The sequence below is a fragment of the Equus asinus genome, chromosome 3 (genome assembly GCF_041296235.1).
Source record: "Equus asinus isolate D_3611 breed Donkey chromosome 3, EquAss-T2T_v2, whole genome shotgun sequence".
NCBI classification, from domain to species: domain Eukaryota; kingdom Metazoa; phylum Chordata; class Mammalia; order Perissodactyla; family Equidae; genus Equus; species Equus asinus.
In genome coordinates, this window is record NC_091792.1 from 6,522,524 (window position 1) to 6,542,336 (window position 19,813).

At 36.6% G+C, this 19,813-nt stretch overlaps 1 long non-coding RNA gene across 1 annotated transcript in view; it reads right to left on the bottom strand.

The window, feature by feature from the left end:
• Positions 1–11,152: 11,152 nt before the first annotated feature.
• LOC139044759 (uncharacterized) overlaps positions 11,153–19,813 on the bottom strand; it is a 130,853-nt gene continuing 122,192 nt past the window's right edge. Inside the window, exon 3 of the long non-coding RNA XR_011501839.1 lies at positions 11,153–11,288. This is a non-coding gene — a long non-coding RNA (uncharacterized lncRNA). The remainder of the gene's footprint in view (positions 11,289–19,813) is intronic.

Here is a 19,813-nt window from a genome sequence, read left to right on the forward strand (position 1 = left end):
TGGAAGGAGAGATACAGAGTTTCCCAGAAAAGCAAAAACCAAAGGAGTTTATCACCAAAAAACTGGCTTTACAAGAAATGCTAAAGGGACTTATTTAAGTGAAAAAGAGAAGACCACAAATAGGAATTTTCACAAAAAAAAAAGAGCAATAAAATCACTGGTAAAGGTAAATAAACAGTAAAGGTAGCAGATCAACCACCAATGAAGCTAATATGAAGGTCAAAAGGCAAAAGTACTAAAATTATCTGTCTCCATGATAAGCGGGTAATGGATACACGCACACAAAAAAAGAGGTTACATATGATATCAAAAACATAAAATGTGGGAGGAGGGAAGTAAAAGAGTAGAGCTTTCAGTAAGAGGTCAAACTAAAAAGATCATGAACTTAATATAGATTGATATACATGTAGGTTATTATATATGAACCTCATGGTAATCAAAAACCAGAAACCTATAATAAACACACAAAAAAATTAAGAGAAAGGAACCCAAACATACTACTAAAGAAAGCCATCAAACCACAAAGGAAGAAAGCAAGAGAAGAGAAAGAAACAGAGAACTACTAAAACACCCAGGAATAAGTAACAAAATGGCAATAAGTATATACTTCTCAATAGCTACTTTAAATGTCAATGGACTAAATGCTCCAACCAAAAGCCATAGGGTGGCTGATTGGATAAAAAAAGAAGACTCATATATATGCTGCATACAAGAGACACACTTCAGACCTAAAGACACTCACAAACTGAAAATGAAGGGAGGAAAAAAGATACACCATGTAAATGGCAATGAAAAGAAAGTTGGGGTAGCAACACTTATATCAGAGAAAATAGACTTTAAAATAAAAACTAACAAGAGACAAAGAAGGGCACTACATAATGATAAAGGGAACAATCCAACAAGAAGATATAACACTTGTAAATATCTATGCACCTAACTTAGGAGCATCTAAATATATAAAGCAATTATTAACAGACATAAAATAAGAAATAGACAGTAGTACAATAATAATAGGGGACTTTAACACTTCACTTACACTGATGGATAGATCATCCAAACAGAAGAACAATAAGGAAATATTTGCCTTAAATGACACATTAGACCAGATGGACCTAGTAGATTTACACAGACTATTCCATCCAAAAACCACAGAATACACATTCTTTTCAAATTCACATGGAACATTCTCCAGGATAGATCACGTATTAGTCCACAAAACAAATCTTAATAAATTTAAGAAGATTGAAATAATATCAAGCATCTTTTCTGACCACAAAGGCATGACACTAGAAATCAACTACAGGAAGAAAATCAGAAAAGCCACACATATGTGGACATTAAATAAAATGCTACTGAAGAACGATTGGGTCAATGAAGAAATCAAAGGAGAAATAAAAAAATACCTGGAGACAAATGAAAATGAAAATACGACATGCCAAAATTTATGGTGTAACTGCAAAAGTGGTTCTAAGAGGGAAGTTTATACCAACTCAGGCCTACCTCAACAAACAAGAAAAATCTCAAATAAACAATCTAACAGAGTACCTAAAGAAACTGGAAAAAGAAAAATAAACAAAGCCCCAAATCTGTAGAAGGAAGGAAATAATAAAAATCAGAGCAGAAATAAACGAGATAGAGACTGAAAAAAAATAGGAAAAAATCAATGAAACTAAGAGCTGGTTCTTTGGAAAGACAAAGAAAACTGACAAACTTTAGCTAGACTCACCAAGAAATAAAGAGAGAAAGCTCAAATAAATAAAACAGGAAATAAAAGAGGAGAGATTACAACAGACACCTCAGAAATACAAAAGATTATAAGAGTGTACTACAAAAAGCTATATGTCAACAAATTGGATAATCTAGAAGAAATGGATAAATTCTTAGAATCATACAACCTTCCAAAATTGATTCAAGAAGAAACAGAGAATTTGAATAGATCAATCACCAGTAAGGAGATAGAAACAAGAATCAAAAACCTCCCAAAAAAATAAAAGTCCCAGACCAGATGGCATCCCTGGTGAATTCTACCAAACATTCAAAGAAGATTTAATACGTATTGTTCTCAAACTCTTCCAAAAAATTGAAGTGGAAGGGAAGCTTCCCAACTCATTCTGTCAAGCCAGCATTATTCTAATACCAAAACTAGACAAGGATTACACAAAAAAGAAAATTACAGGCCAATATCACTGATGAACATCGATGTAAAAATCCTCATCAAAATACTAGCAAATTGAATACAAGAATACATTAAAAAGATCATACACCATGATCTGGTGGGATTTATTCCAGGGATGCAGGGAAGTTTCAAGATTCATAAATCAATCAACATGATACAACCACATCAACAAAATGAAAAATAAAAATCACATGATCATCTCAATAGATTCAGAGAAAGCATTTGACAAGATATAGCTTCCATATATGATAAAAACTCTGAATTAAATGTGTATAGAAGGAAAGTACCTCAACACAATAAAGGCCATATATGACAACCTCACAGCTGACATCATTCTCAATGGAGAAAAACTGAAAGCTATCCCTCTAAGAACAGGAACCAGACAAGGCTGCCCACATTTACCACTCTCGTTTAATATAGTATTGCAAGTTCTAGCCAGAGTAATCAGGCAAAAAAAAAAAAAAGAAAGAAAAGAGATCCATATTGGGAAGGAAGAAGTGAAACTGTCACTATATGCAGATGACATGACTTTTTATATAAAAAACCTTAAAGAATCCATCAAAAATCTTTTAGAATAAATGAATGCAGTAAAGTTGCAGAATACAAAATAAACATACAAAAGTCAGTTGCATTTCTATACACTAACAACAAAGCAGCAGAAAGAGAAATTAAGAATACAATCCCATTGACAATTGCAACAAAAAGAATAAAATACCTAGGAATAAACTTAACCAAAGAGGTGAAAGATCTATACACTGAAAACTATAAAACATTATTGAAAGAAATTTAAAAAGATACAAAGAAATGGAAAGATATTTGGTGCTCTTGGATTGGAAGAATTAACATAGTTAAAATGCCCATACTGCCTAAAGCAATCTACAGATTCAATGCAATCTCTATCAAAGTTCCAATGACATTTTCCACAGAAATAGAACAAAGAATACTAAAATTTATATGGAAGAAGAAAAGACCTTGAATAGCCAAAGGAATCCTGAGAAAAAAGAACAAAGCTGGAGCTATCACACTCTCTGATTTCACAATATACTACAAACCTATAGTAACCAAAATAGCAGGGTACTGGCACAAAAACTTATACACAGATCAATGGAACAGAATCAAGAGCCCAGAAATAAACCCACACATCTATGGACAGCTAATTCTCAACAAGGGAGCCAAGAACATACAATGGAGAAAGGGAAGTCTCCTCAACAAACGGTGTTGGGAATACTGGACAGCCACATGAAAAAGAATGAAAATAGACCATTACCTTACACCATACACAAAAAATAACTCAAAACAGATTAAAGACTTGAATGTAAGACCTGAAACCATTGAGCTTCTAGAAGAAAACATAGGCAGTACATTCTTTAACATTGATCTTAGCAGTGTATTTTCTTGTACCATGTCTGACTGGGCAAGGGAAACAATCGAAAAAATAAACAACTGGGACTATATCAAACTAAAAAGCTTCTGCACAGCAAAGGAAATCATCAAGAAAATGAGAAGGGAACCTAACAATTGGAGGAAGATATTTGCAAACTATATATCTAACAGGGGGTTAATATCAAAAATATATAAAGAACTCGTACATCTCAACAACAAAAAACTAACAACCCAATTTACAAATGGGCGAAAGATCCAAACAGACATTTCTCCAAGGAAGATATACAGATGGCCAATAGGCACATGAAAAGATGTCAACATCACTAACTATCAGAGAAACGCAAATCAAAACTACAATGAGCTATCACCTCACACGTGTCAGATTGGCCACAATTAACAAGATAGGAAATAACAAATGTTGAAGAGGATGTGGAGAGCAGGGAACCCTCATACACTGCTGGTGGGAGTGCAACCTGATGCAGCCACTATGAAAAACAGTAGGGAGTTTCCTCAAGAAATTAAGAATAGAACTACCATAAAATCCAATCCTGTTATTCCACAGCTATTTATCCAAAGAACATGAAAACACGAATGTGTAAAGATACATGCACCCCTATGTTCATGGCAGCATTATGCACAACAGCCAAGACTTGGCAGCAACCTAGGTGCCCATCAAGGATGAATGGATAAAGCAGATGTGGTATATATACACAAGGGAGTACCATTCAGCCATAAAAAATGATGAAATCTGGCTATTGGTGACAACATGGATGGACCTTGAGGGTATTAATGCTAAACGAAATAAGTCAGAGGGAGAAAGTCAAATATTGTATGATCTTACTCATTAGTAGAAGACAAAAACAACAAACACATAGATACGGAGATCTGATTGGTGGTTACCAGAGAGGAAGGGGGAAGGGGGGAAGGTGAAAGGGGTGATTAGGCACCTGTGTATGGTGATGGATTATAGTTAGTCTTTGGGTGGTGAACGTGATGTAATCTACACAGGAATTGACGTATAGTGATGTACACCCAAAATTTATATAATATTATAAAACAATGTTATCGCAATTAAAAAAGAGAAGGAAATAATAATAAAGTAAATTACTCTTTCCTCGCAGTTGCATAAACTGTCAGACTCTCCTTCATCCATGATCACTGAGTGACTTTTCAACCTGAAATACTGTTGAGATGGCCAGTGTGGAGATCCAGACCTAATCATTTTCCCTCTATGAACAGCTTCATAGGATGAATGTGAAACAGAAAGAAACGTGATCTGCAACTGATTCCATTTGGATTTAAATTAAGATACACTATGTGCTAAAAGTCACTTTTAAAGCTTAAGGGATAAATGAACTTGTGGCTTGCCTCCCAGGTCTTTCTTCCTAATTTATCACTGAAGCGAAGCCAGTGTAAGAACAGTGTGACAGTGACGCTTGCCAATGACTAAGCTAGGTTTTGAACAATTGTGGAAAATCCAGTGCCAGATTTTTCTCAGAATGACAGTCACATTGAGATATCTGTAGCACACACTTTCCCGATACTCCACCCCCAACTCCTTCAGTTACAGAGAGAAGATGTGGACAGTTCTCCGAAGGATCTAGGAAGAGATGCTCATCAGCTCAGGGACAGTCTCGCCGAGGCAGCAAGTGCTGGAACAAAGACATTTGAGTACACTAGCAGAGCTCAGTGTGCATCCGTCAATACTTCTGAGGGGGCCTGGCAAGGACAGGGCGGTCTTACCTGGGCAGCTGTGCAGGTTCATGGGATCCGTATGGTTGGGCCTGCAATCTTTAGATAGAATACACATATGATTTTGCTGAAAACCAGGATAATATTAGTCAAATAAGCCCCCTCATTGATTTTCCAAAGAAACCAAAGACGTAAAGGAAAGCTTTTGAAGAATATGGTGCTACTGCTCACATGTGGTTGCTGAATGTTTTATGTACTGTTTCTAACAATAAGAACTGCAGGTGAAATGCACTTTGATACGTTTTTCACAGAATAATGTCTTCCAAGCTAAAGGTTGAAAGAAAAAGACGTAAAACTTTGTGAGAGTTATTAATTCCACAGATAATTGGGTGAAGAAAGAAGGCAGACGAGAGCAAACGTTTTGAATGATTTAATATACCAAAGCAAATAATAATCTAAATTACCTAATTCTGGAACTATTTCTTTCGGTATATGTGAAAGTAATAATCAAGATTATAAAAGTGATTTAGCGAAAAAATAGTTTTCAAAGCATTAGACAATAATCCTAATTATGTCAGCTATCTTGAGATGATGACAAGTAAATTTATAGGTGAGTTAATAAGACACAATATATATCATCAATGAAATTTTTTAGCTACATTCTGTGATTTATGTCATTTTAAGAGTCTAACATTGCAATGAAACCATGTTCAAAAGCCAGAGAGATACAGGGAAATAACTAGGTATTCACTTGAAAAAAAGGATAGAGCGCTGTAGCTAATAGAGAATCACCCAGCCATCCATCACTCTATGTTTGACTAACTGCCCGCTTCTCTCTTCAAATACTCATCTACTGGAGAACCGCCCTCCCTCAGAGGCTGGAAGCCAGCTCACACACAGTTCTAATTTAGCCTTTCCACGGGTTCCCAAGGTCTTGTGTTTCCTCTTCTGAATAGAAACCTAGGTAGACAGACCGGCAGACATACCCTTTCCACAGTACCGGAAAGAACTTTACTACAGTGGTGACCAAATGAAACTCTGAGTTTCCCTCAGTGCTGAAAAGAAAAAGAAGAAAAAAGGGCAAAATAGTGAATTTTAAATAAAATAAAATTTATTCATTTTTTGTAATTTGTGCTTTTTCATTGTTACAATGCCCTTTATATAATCAAAAGATGTTAATAAAGGATAGTAGCTGTTTGATTTTGTTCTTTGTCTTGATAAAATAAAAATGTCAAAACTATGCAGTGTTACCCTCCAGCTTTATTTTATTTTTACTCATCTCTAAAAGCCAAGAGTCTTGAAATAACTTGTGCAGAGTTTCACATGGAAATAAATGTGTTGCCTGTTGACCAATATATTTAATCACACTATTGTTTTTTAGTAAATATAGCTTTTGTCTGCCCCGAATATATATATATATCTTTCTAGTAATGTAAAGCCCTAAACTGGGTTTTTCGTGATATGGTTTCTGACTCTGCATCCACATGTGTTTTTGTCTGTCTTTCTCTTTCTCCCCATGACTCCTCCAAGCACCTACCCACATTTTCACAGACCATCAGTAAAAGAACTTTGTCCAAACTTCTGAATCTGGAATTTTCTTGCTTACTACAGTTAAATGTACTGATGACAAAAGAAGGCAAACATGTTTTAAATCAAATACACTCTAAATCAACTTCTTGATCTCTCGCTAGTAATTAGAGCTGAGTTTGAACTGAGACAAACAGCATGCCCTGAAACTGGAAATGAGTGACCACCACCATAAAACAGGGCTTCCGAGGATTTGGGACCACCATTCACAGTAAGAAATTCATCACACTAGCGCTCAGAACGCACATTCACAAAGACACAACCAAACATATGCAACTCAAGTTAAAGTCTCATAAAACAATGCTTATTCTTTTTTAGTGCAATGCACTCTGACATGTTTTATTCTATCATTTTTTAAGCTGACCACGTTGCCATATTGATTTCATGATCCACTAAAGTGTCGTGGCTTACAGCTTGAAAATTGTTGCCATAAAGCATATGTCGTAAGGTGGCTATTGAATTGTATAGCAATATAAAGTTCAAAACAATTAATTTCCATTAAATCAATATAAAATTAGAAACAGCCTTATCAAATCATTTTCTAGTGTGTTGCCTTTGAATTCCTGAAGGAAAGAAGCAAATATTTTTATCTCAGCTTTCTCAGTTTCCCTTCATCTCATCTAAGTGGCTCTATCTCTACCCTCTGTGATTTTTCTCCAGATATATTTCTTCTAAACTGGAAGAAGAATGGGAAAGAGAAGATAAATAAAAGTGCTTTTTTTAAAGGAAACTTTGAGGAGCCTAGTTTTAGCATCGATGATGACTGAAACCTGGACTAAGATTCTGAACTATATGTGTGAACTTCTCAGCAGATGTTCTTAAAAGTACTAAAGGAATAAGTTATTTTAAATAGCCTATTTCAAGTTTATATAATAAATTCTTGACAATGTTTTCTGATTTCTTTTCAAATAAATAAAAGGTAGGTAAAATTTTAAATTGGTAAATATATTGGTTATGTATACATAGGTGTGTGTGTGTGTGTGTGTGTGTGCGCACGCCACACTTACTATGGCAGGAGCCCAGGCTTTCGAATCCAAAGAGAAGTAAGTTCAAGTCCTGGTTCTGATCTCTTTTCTACTGTGTGATTTTTAGAATTTCTTCTAAAGTTTCCTCCACTGCAAAATGGAAAAATAATCACACTTGCCTCACAAGCTGTTTTGAGGGACAAATTAGACAAAGTAAGCAAAATCAAAGTGCTATTAAATTGTTCATTATGACCATAGATTTCAGGGGATGATCTGTTTAAGTGTATTTCATGCTTGTAAAAAAAATAAAATAGGCCTCCTTGGCCATTTCAATTGATTTCCATGCATGACTCTAATCTTACAATTCACTTAATGCATGTAAGTAGAGAAAAAGAGCCCCTTTAAGACAAGGAAATTATAGGGAAAAGATTAATAATATAGTTGAGGTTAGAAGGATATCAAATTCTGTACTTACTTCCTAAAATCTTTAGACATTTGAACTTGACCATCAAGTGATTGCTACTGAGAAGCTCCCATACTCTGAAGGACTTAAAATTCCAGCTCCTCTTGGCTCCCTTAAATTAACGACCATATAGAAAGTCCAGCCTGTGGAGTATGTTCTGTAGACCACATGAGGCATTGGCACATTATGGCCCACCACCTATTTATCTATGACCTGTGACTTAAGAATGGTTTTTATATTTCTAAATGGTAAGGGTGAAAATTAAAAGAAGGAATATTTTGTGACAATGAAAATTATACGAAATTCAAATTTCAGTGTCATAAATAAAGTTTAATTTGAACACAGTGTAGGTTTTTCATTAATCTATTGTCTGTGGGTGATTTCATGCTACAATAGCAGAGTTTAGCTGTTACAATAGAGACCACACAGCCTGCAAAGCCTAAAAGTAAATATTTATTATTTGGTTCATTATTGTTTGCCAATCCCAGACTACACAGGAAAAAGAAACTCAGGGACAAAATGTGGATGATGCTTATTAGCTCCATAATAAACCCAATATAGTTATTTTCAAATATAGCAAGGATGATTCTTAACCATAATTAGTATATTTGATACTTGATATAAAGAGTGTGCATCTGTCAACATGAACTACATAACCTATTTCTGAACAATGACATCGTGTTGTGCTTCCAAACCTAGTAAAGAAAAACAAATAGTTTTTATCCACCTAATAGTTGTAGCACACATCCAGTCAATGTGATTAGATATTATTACTATAATGGGATAGATGCCAGCTTAAGAGAAAGCCCCAAACACTATTTTCCACAGGACTTCCATCTATTATCATAAATGAAAATTCAGCATTCCTCCAAATCAAACTTTAATTCTGATCAAGCAGTACTTTATTAAGCTGCCAGGACTACAAAAACCACTGATTTGACCCGAAGGGAAGTGCTAGCATTTGAAGGAGTGGGAGGATTCTGTTTATGTATTTAACAGTGCCAATTAAACAGAGACTAACAGATAAGGCCTTCTTATTTATTATTTGCTGGCAGTTACTTGAGCAGAACAGTTAAAACACCAGCCAGACCAAGGAGTTCCGCTCCAATGGACCTATGAGTCAAAAGAGAATGTTGAACAGGAACATTCAGAATTCGCTTCTTTTAAATCTCAAGCACTTTACAATTTTATCAAATAAATAATAAATCATCACTAAACCTTGATTTAATATTTGAAACTGACAAGAGTAAATTGTCCACCAATAAGATAAAAGTATGAACTATTACATAAATATAAAATGTAATGTTTTCCCTTCATGGTTTACAGTGCTTCCTAGACTGGAGGATGCCCACACCTCCTCCACCCCCACAACACAACACACTGGAGTGTGAGAAGAAAACATTATAAAAGTCTTATTTCCCTTTTTGGTTAACTTTTTATGATGTACATTAGTATAATAATACTTTTATATAGTCATAAATGAATAAATGTACTGGGGCCGGCTGGGTGGTGCAGCGGTTAAGTTCACACGTTCCGCTTCGGAGGCCTGGGGTTTGCCAGTTCGGATCCCTGGTGCGGACACGGCACCGCTTGGCATGCCATGCTATGGTAGGCATCCCACATATAAAGTAGAGGAAGATGGGCATGGATGTTAGCTCAGGGCCAGTCTTCCTCAGCAAAAAGAGGAGGATTGGCAGCAGTTAGCTCAGAACTAATCTTCCTCAAAAAAAAAAATGAATAAATGTACCCATAATGAGAGCATATCACAAGAATATTTCACTTACGGGTAGATATAATCAAAAATAATTGAAAACTATTGATCTAATTTACTCTGGTTTGGTACTGAAGCATAATTAATTGCAATAATTGAAAGATTTTTGATATAAGCTACGCGAATAGATCTTACAGAAAATGTTTGGTTTCTCTAATACTCGACTGTGGTCTCTAAAAACCACAGCCCACTGGAAGGAAGCAGGGCTTTTTGAAGAAATGACTGATTGCAGTCCTGCTCTGGGAAATGCATAGGATGAGCATGGTGCAAGGGTGAGAAAGCTGTCAAAAACTACTGAGGGCAGGTCCAAAGGTCTCAGGAGTCAAAAGAGGCTTCCACTGACCAAGAATGGGACCATGCGGGCATCCATGAGGATCGTAACTGCAACAGACTGCCTGTTTAAAAAGTGATCAGATGCAGCGGTCACTTTTTGAGGATACTAGGAAACTAACATTTTTAAAACTGCTAAATAAAAGAAAGGATGCAGAATTTATCTCACCTTTCCTAAAAATAAAATAAAAATACTCAAGGCAGACAGGATAGGTGACATTGTGCACTTGAAGTGAAAAACGGCACCTTTTTTCCACAACCAACGGCATAACTTCTAATCTTCTTCTCAGTACAGGAATATTACTGAACCAAAAGAAACACAGTGTTATTTTTACAAGGAGTTTAGAGTCTGATGCCCTGACTGGTTGATTTTGTAAAGACAAATGATTCTGCTACCTAATTCAAAACCTCTTGGAATCTATAGTTGAGATCAATTCTTCATAGACGGTTAAAGTGAAGAAGTTTTAATAAAATTGTCTTCTTTCCAGTGGTTAATCCTTAAGACCTGAAAAATCCTTTTGAGCTGATAATGTTTCTTTTTTTTTTTTCTCCTGCCGGTAGAAATGAAGCCAAATAAAATACCCTATTCCACAGTTCCCTTCAAGGATATAAATGAGACCACAAGTGTCCTGGCTTTGCCTGCTAAGCTGGCTAAAATCCCTATAGCCATTTGCTTACCTCAGGGGGACTGGATAGCACCTTTAAATTATGTTGTATATGGTATGTCCTCGCGTTTTAAAAACCCTCTAAGCAGCAGTACAAAGTCTCATTCCTTAAAGTGGTGCAATGAAGATGCCGGCTCATTTCCCTTTGTGCCTTCCAACATGCTCGACGCATTAATATTTCTCCCTGCCACGGTCCATGAGCGCTTCAAGGTGAGGACAGGATGCAGCCACAGGACAACAGAATCCGGGAAATGAGCTACGAAAGAGGACATCATTTTCAAACAAAAAATCACTCTCTTCTTCCTCTTTTCCCATACTGATCACTCTATACAGCACTTGAGAGAGAAACAGCCTCAGATACTTGGAATTAGATGACCTGATTTCATATCTCCAATTCTTCTATTGAGTAGCTGCAAATAACTTAAAATCTCTCCGGCTCCCTTTCCTTATCTGTACACAAAATAACTGTTATTACTATCAAACTGAAAACTGGAAAAAGAGGAAATAAATATCAAATTGCTTGTACAATAAACGTAGTCAATATTGTCATCTTAAAAATCTCATTTGGAGAATAAAAAAGTGCTGGATTTCCCATAGTCCACAGTATCTACATGCCATAGACTGTGCTGAGCACCTTACATATATTACCATGTTGAATTGTCCCCAGAACAGTGAGGTATGTGCTAGCATCCTCAGCTTACTAATCAGGAAGTTGAGACTCAGAGAAGCTAAGTAACTTTTCAGAAGACACACGTGGAATAAGTAGCCCGAGGTTCACTGTGAATCCAAATCTACCTGACTCCACAACCAAGCTCTTACTCTTACCTTATTCTGCATTTCTACACAGACAGAAGGGGAAAAAATGAGACTGAGAGAGACAGACAGAGAGAGAGAGATTTAAAATATAAAATGACAATTTTTTTAAAATGTAAGCAATAGATATGCTGAGACAAATGGTACATCAAACACTTGAAAGAAGTTTACATAAATAAGGCTGCCTTCGTGGAGTATTGTATAATTTTGCTAAACAAACAATTTCAGTATAAATGTAATAAATTGAACTATGTCTATTGTATTTGATTCCTTAATAATCTCTCTTATTTGATTAAGACCTACTAAAGATATTATTTTCTCGCCTGCTCTGCAGGGATTATTTCAAGTGTTCCAGAATCCTCATATGCCTGAAAGCCTTTTTGATACAGACATGTCAAATCCTCTTATAGTCAACCTAACGTGAATTTAGAAAAAACAGTCTTTAGAGTTTGTTCAAAAACACCACGGGAGGTTTATACTCCCCCATGGTCATCAGCAAAGTGCCAAGTTGTTTGGCTGCACGTGCCGACGAGCGAAGGGCAGACTTGCTCTCCGAGCTCTGCTTCTCCTGCTCTGCTCCTCCTCTGCCCTTCTCCTCTCCTTTTATTTCGGACTCTACTCCCCAACAATACTCACTGAATTATTTGTGAAACTCATTTCATATGCGGATTTTTAGCTCAACTCCTCTGCTTCTGCTTCTGGTAAAAAAGAAATTTTTAACAAGGCAGAGTCGTCTCAAAATCCCTTCACTCTTACACATGTTCCATTCCAAGTATATGCTGACAAAGCAGAGGACTGAGACATCATCTAGTGAAGAAATAATCCAAAGGCTTGTTTGACATGCCTGAAACATAAGTTAATGTTTCTTGTGTTAGTCCCTCTTTTCCTTCCCCAGTCCATTGTAGTACTGCCCGCTAAGATGGGAGAAAAGGAAAACATTCGCTTTCTTTGGAGGGGAAGTTTGATGCCAGGAACATGTACTTAAAGTACTTTATCCAAATCCCAAATACAGGGCCTGGGGCCATACAATTTGTGCTTGATATGGTTAGGAAGCTCTCCCTGCCTCGGTCTCTCTGGTGTGATAGTCTTATCCCCAGGTGACTTTGGGGAGAATTCACCTGAAACTTCCAGAGCCTCCAGTGTATGGACTCATGTCATCTGAGGATTAGTAAAAATAGGTCTATTTTTCCAGGTCCAGCTTAAATCCCAACTAAGAAGCCTTCTTTGATCACTCAAATCCACAGCAATCCCATGGCACTTATCATCTGTATAATTCACAGAAAACCTGGAAATGTTTTTAGAATTGATATTTAACACTTTCTTGGTCATAGAGCAATTTCCCTCTCTTTTCGATATTTAGTAAAGAACTGAACAAAGCAAAACACTTTGACATCTACTAATTGTATCATAAATCAATAATAATGTCTATTAAAATGAGTACGGTACCAAGACAAAGTAGTCTTTATCTAAAAGAATTCAGAAAAGAATGGGATGCATTTTAGAAAGATTTCCATAGAAATAATTAAAATATTTACAAATTAGTGTTCTTAGCAATTACAGATAACCGATGCTCCCTGATGATGACAAGAATGCTGCTGCAAATACTAATAGCAGTGAACAAAAGCTAGGTGTTCTTCCCTTGCCAGGCACTGGGCTAAATGCCTTACACTCCCCCTTCCCAAAGCACAGTAAATGTGTTATTGTAATTTACATATTATGGGTGAGAAAACTGAGGGAGTTAAGTGAATGTCTAAAAATTTCAACTAAGTGGTTGAGTCAGGATTTAGAACCCAGGCAGTTTGACTACAGAACCCATGATTCTAAATCTCTAACTAAAATGAATAACTTTGGCTTCATAGTAATTATATTATGTTCCACTTCATTTGGACAATAGAATAAGTTAAGAAATAATGCAGTCTGTCCTACTGACAGATTATCATCTTCCAAAGAAATCTTACATTGAAACATTGCCTTGTAAAGACATGTAAAAACAAGAAGGTGAAATGCGTATTTGAGAGTTTCAGACAAGAGGTAACTATGCTATTTTTCCTGAAGAAATGTGAATAATGGAGAAATTTAAAGAGTACCTAGTGAATTACATTATTACAATTCAAAAATAATAAATACATTAATGAAAATTGAGAAAACAAGCCTAAATACCATTGATTATTTCTCTGCAGCACATAAAACCCAGAGGCCTAACGGTGTGAACGGAAGGAGTAGTTATTGGAACCTGGAGACAGATGGGCCTGGCAAAGTCCACCTGAGAAAGACCCACAGTCAGCCCCCAGTGGCCCAGTGGGGAGAAAGTAAAGAGAATGAAGAACCTGGCTCACGTTTCTCTTTGCCCTCTGGGCTCTCGCTTATGACTGCCTTGGTCTAATCCGACCAGAAGCCAGAGGCAAGGGAACCCCCGAATGCAGTCTACTGCAGGCCCATAATGTAGGTGGAGAGCAGGCTGGAGGGGACACTTGGACCCGAGAGGCCAACAGAAGGAAGAGAGCCAGCAGAAGTGTCAATCTGTGCATGTCTTCTACGTTTCTAAAGCCGCCTTCTCCTTCCGAGTTAAAAATATATAGTTATATTTGTACCATTCTGGAAAATCCCCTTACATATTAAAAATCTGAATCTAAAGCAGTCATTCAAACATGCATAATAAAAACCATTCACCCTAAGAGGCAGTTTTATCTTTGCTTCTTTCATCCTTACTTCTTCATACTTTTATTATTTCCTATCTGCCAGGTGCTGCCAGGTGCTGGGCATCAGACGTGACAAGACAAGCAATACATGCTCTTTGTTTTCAGAAACTCACATTCAATAGAAGAAAATAGCTAAAGAGTTAAATTACGTGGTGACTGGCTAAGTGACTTCAGTGGTGTTGGGGCCATTGCCTGACTTACTACATTCCTGAAAAGTGCTTTTCTCCTTACTTCTGCTGGAGTTGAATCTTATAAGCAATGAACACAATGCTTGGATAGTGGAATTTGTGGTAAATAACAATGAATACTTGCTCTATATGGCCATAAGATTAAAACTTGGTGCTCAGCATTCTAAAGCCTTTCTTCGTCAAGATGATTTTGCAGCAGGGTTTACTGTTCTTTTCTTCAATTTGTACTTCTAGAGCTCCCCACGGGGCTTCCTGATGTTTGTAAAGTCTTTGCTGAACGCAGCGTGGGGATGTAGGATGGTTATATAACAGGAACACGGCTCTTTATAACACAGAATGATTATTCCTGGGATTTGAGCTTAGGTTCCCGAGTCTTACTGGCTTACAGCATCTTCGTTTTTCTGGACTGGAGGTAAATGTACAGACTTACAGAAGAATGGGTTTAAATAAGCAACAATAAACAAACCCTCACCTCCGTGCCTCGGGGAGGAGCGAGAGGGACTAAGTCTCCTTAGCTTGCCTGAGATCATCTCAGGCATTATTATCAATGATTTTTAGAAGAGAATCTCCTATTCACAGGGCTAGTGATGTTTTACAGTTCGACAGTGCCCCATATGTAATAAATCTAAATCAAGCCAAGGTCAGGGAGTTGCTGGGTAAAGCGATTGGGTGAAATATTCAGAAGAAACGTGAAAACAACTTTTCTCTCCAGCAAAAGTGCCACGGAAAGAGAAGTTACCTTGCCATCGGAGGAATCTGAGTTCCCTTCCAAGCTCTCTCACTTTGTTCTGCAAGCAAGAATGTTAACTCTGTTGTTTTCAGATCATTTCTTTGTAAGGGAGAGATTGTAAGGCCTACCTACTCAGGGGTCTAATGAGACGTCAGTAGGATTATGTTTCTAAACAATGCATTGCGTGCTTTATACAAGGTAGCTTCTCTGTATTATTGTGCTTGTTGTGATTCCATGGTGCCCTAAAAAAAAGAGGCTGCAGTAGCAACAAAGTCACCTACAGTAAGGTCACTGCAGCTCAGACCAGTGCGCTGAGAGGGAGAGGAGTAAACAGTATGTATAATTTGTTCACAGCTTCCAAGTCAGACTGTGACTTGTTTCCATTCTTCTCAGCTGTAAAACACAAGTGCTCATCAGAACAGAGCCTGAGGGATAACGAACCACCAGCAGCCTGCGGAGCTCCTGGGGGCCGCCTTCAATCTCACTGCAGAAACTTCTCACTCACTGATGGAGATGCTGAAGCCAAACGGGGTCGGACCGGCTTCCCACTACCACAGTGTTCCAGCCCCATCCCATCCTCCAAGCAAACCACAACCATACACTCACCTCCCATAGGGCCAAAGCGCTCTCCCAGAGTGGGCTCCAGACATTTCAGATTTTCATTCCGAGTCGGTAAAGAACCTATGGGCAGGTACCACTAACACAACCATATTTGTTTATTTTTAAGGTATTCTCATTGAAATTGGAGTCCTCATACATTGGTGATGGGAATGTAAAATGATGCGGTCACTCTGGAAAACAGTTTGGCAGTTCTTCAAAAAGTTCATATAGAGTTACCATATGATCCTGCAATTCCACTCCTAGGAGTATGCCCAAAAGAATGGAAAATAGGGACTCAAACAGATACTCACCACGACTACCCACAGCAGGAGCATGCGCAAGAGCCAAAAGGCAGAAACAGCCCAAATGTCCATCAATGGTGACTGGATAGACAAATTACAATATACACAGTCCATGGAATATTATTTGGCCATAAAAAGGAACAAGGTACTGATATGTACCGCAATGTGAATAAACCTCCAAAACACTATGCTGAGTAAAAAGAGCCAGACACAAAAAGTCACATATTACATGATTCCATTTATAGGAAATATCCAGAATAGATAGCTCTGTAGAGACAGAATGCATATTGGTGGTTGCTAGGGGCCAAGGGGAGGAAGGAATGGAGACGAACTGTTTACTGGGTGAGGGGTTTTACGTTGGCGTGACTGAAATGTTTTACAACTAGATGGAGGTGGTGTTTGCACAACACTGCAAGTGTATTCAATGCCACTGTCTTGTTCACTTTAAAATGGTTAATTTTATGTTATGTGAATCTCACCTCAATAAATTATTAAAAATTTAAATTATACAAATATAATATGCAAATTTAAACATAAGCAAAATAGAAACTAAAATAATGAGCTATAGGTGAAATAAACAATATTTTATATATTTATTAACAGCACTAAAGGCTTTTGCTCTCACAAAAATCTTGATTAATGATAATATTTTTAAGTAGAAACATATCACTGAATATGTTTATTTTTAATTAAGTTTAAAAGATATTTTATTTTAATGGTAGTTATAGCTAAAAGTGTTACCTCGAAAAGAAAAGTAGATCCAAATGGAAGGGCATGTCCCAAAGGACATTGCCTAAGTTTACCAAGTCATGATGCCTATTTCCATAACCCCTTAATATCATCTCTAGTACAATAAAGTAGACAGTATTATATATTACATAACACATAATATGTATGATGACTACCGTATATTATTAGATAATCTATAACATATATATATGATGTTATATATAGTTACATATAATTCAGAAAAAACCTTATTTAAATTTAACTTGGAAATTCTGTCTCTCTCAAATCAATCAATTATTCTTATAAACCATGTGGAAGATATTGCCTTTTTATATCCTTAACACATACATGATTCAAAACCTATTAAAACTCCTCATTTTGAAAACTCTTAAGGAAGTTTGAAATTTCTACTTCCAAACTTAAAAAATTAAAAAGTGTGCAATTATGAAGGTTTTTATAGGTGATAAGCATATTTTTAAGAAGAAAATTACACGATTAAATTTCAAAATCAAATTTTTAAAATACTTTCTCCAAAATCACAAATTTATTTTGAACAGCACTTATTCTCTTAAGCACTACTCCAACTGTTAACTTTGTCTTGTGTATTATTTTGATAACACCTATCAGGCAGCATAGTATCATCATCTACTTGATTCTACAAAAAATGTCAGGAAAATTGGATCACTTTAATTTTAAAAAAGAATGTGTGTAACTCATCTTTGACAATTCTTGAGATAAGCAATAAATTTCTGTGTGGTACAAAAGATTTTCATATCATTCCACATAATACTAAAGATACTCAAGTTTGAAAGTCTCGGTTTCATCATAACAGAATCAATGACACCTTGTCACACAAACTACGGAGCCTCACAATAAGCCGGGAGTGAAGGAGCATGGGAGCGCGCTGCTGTCAAAGCACCCACCCTCCCTTGAAGACTTTGCAAGCAGCATGTGTGAAGACCAGACACAGGGTGGGCCAAAGTGGCAGAACACACACTAAATGTTATTAAATTTCATTCTTTTCCCATTTAGATGAAAATCAACATAAGTGGAATTTATCATCTTGCCCTCTCCCACCCCAGTGGATCCTCCTATACACTCCCAGGGGAGGCACCCCCACTTTGGAGACCACTGTTCCACTGGGCTAGTCAGGTGAGGCGGAGGGATGCTGGACATAGATTTACCCGTCACCCAGGTGTAAGCATAACCAAGCTCTTACTGATCTTGATATTGGCTCAACTATGCAACCAATTTTGAGATGAATTGACTTTCTAAATAAAATGTATACCCTGCAGCTATTGCCCAGAAGACAAGAAGAGCTGATGAAAACTCTATTTTGATTAAATTTTTGTGTTAAACAATTTTTGTTTCATTTTTAATAGAAATCTTTCTTATTTTAAAGAGTACTGATGAGAGATATCATGAAATAAGACTTTTTGCAAGCAAATAACTTAGAAAATCAAATAACGAAAGACAGAAGAATCCAGCTTTCCAAGCAAATTACAGAATTTTTTTCTAAAAGTGCATTACTATAATCTAATGTTTTGTGATTTCTGAAACTTTATTAAAGGATATCAAGATATTAATAATAAAACTCACATAGTTGCAGATATTGTATTTTAGGAAAAATTTATTTGAAAAACTCAACCTGAAATAGTTTATTCTTCCTGCATTGGTTCTTGTCCATGTAGCTTGCCCACGAATCAGCTAAGAGCTCTTGGGAGGGACCACCCATGAGGAGAGAACCCAGACCTCTGCGAGGCTTCAGGTCACCGAATTATTACTAATCATGCCCACTTTGATGCCCAGCATCTGGTCAACAACCTGCTATAAAGCACTACGCCTTCATAATTCTACTATGTTTTTCTTTTTTTTCACCTTAATTAATTGACGCACCTCATTATGAGAAACAAGAGGGAAATCAGAAATGGTATATTCCATTCCTTAAACAAATAACTTCTAAAATATTCCTGCCATCGAAAATTGTTAGCTATTCTATCTTTCCACCCACTTGGCACTATGCCCATTCCAAATAAGAATCCCATCTTATCTTTCTCGCGCTCTTTTCTACCTGCAATATGTCCATTATATAAAGAATTTCACTATCTATGTACATATACAATGATATATCCATAGTCAATAGATTTCAAGGATTCCAGTAGTAATATCTTTCAAAGAGAAATATTAAATCAATCTATTTAGAAGACAACGGTCATGGGAAATCTCTTACCATCGGAAACATGAAGTCAGTCCTAGGGAGACACAAACGTTATTTTTAACGTTACTAATAATTATCCTATGTCTCTGCTTACTTTTTCCCCACATTTCTTTCTGACTGATGACTCTACATATTAATCTCACTCTCTCCTGCTGTCACTTAAAATAAAGTGCTTTCTCTGGATAGTAACATTTTAGCCCCTCACCTAAGAACTAATGGACTAATAAATTTCTAAATATCTCCACTACAAGAAAATGGATGGTTTTAATGCTCAGTTGATCTAGACACGACCAAATCTGACAGTGTCAGTGACATAATTACTGTGAAATCACACAATCCCATGCCCCAAAGGCAAATGGCTCTTTATGTCCTCTGATCCTGATGGTTCCTTAGTCACATATCTTATCATGGAATGTGTGAAGACATGGAAGCAAAAAATAGCATGGTCACGTGTCAGCTTAGAATTTCAAGTTCCACCCCCTCCATATATTTGAAAGTCACT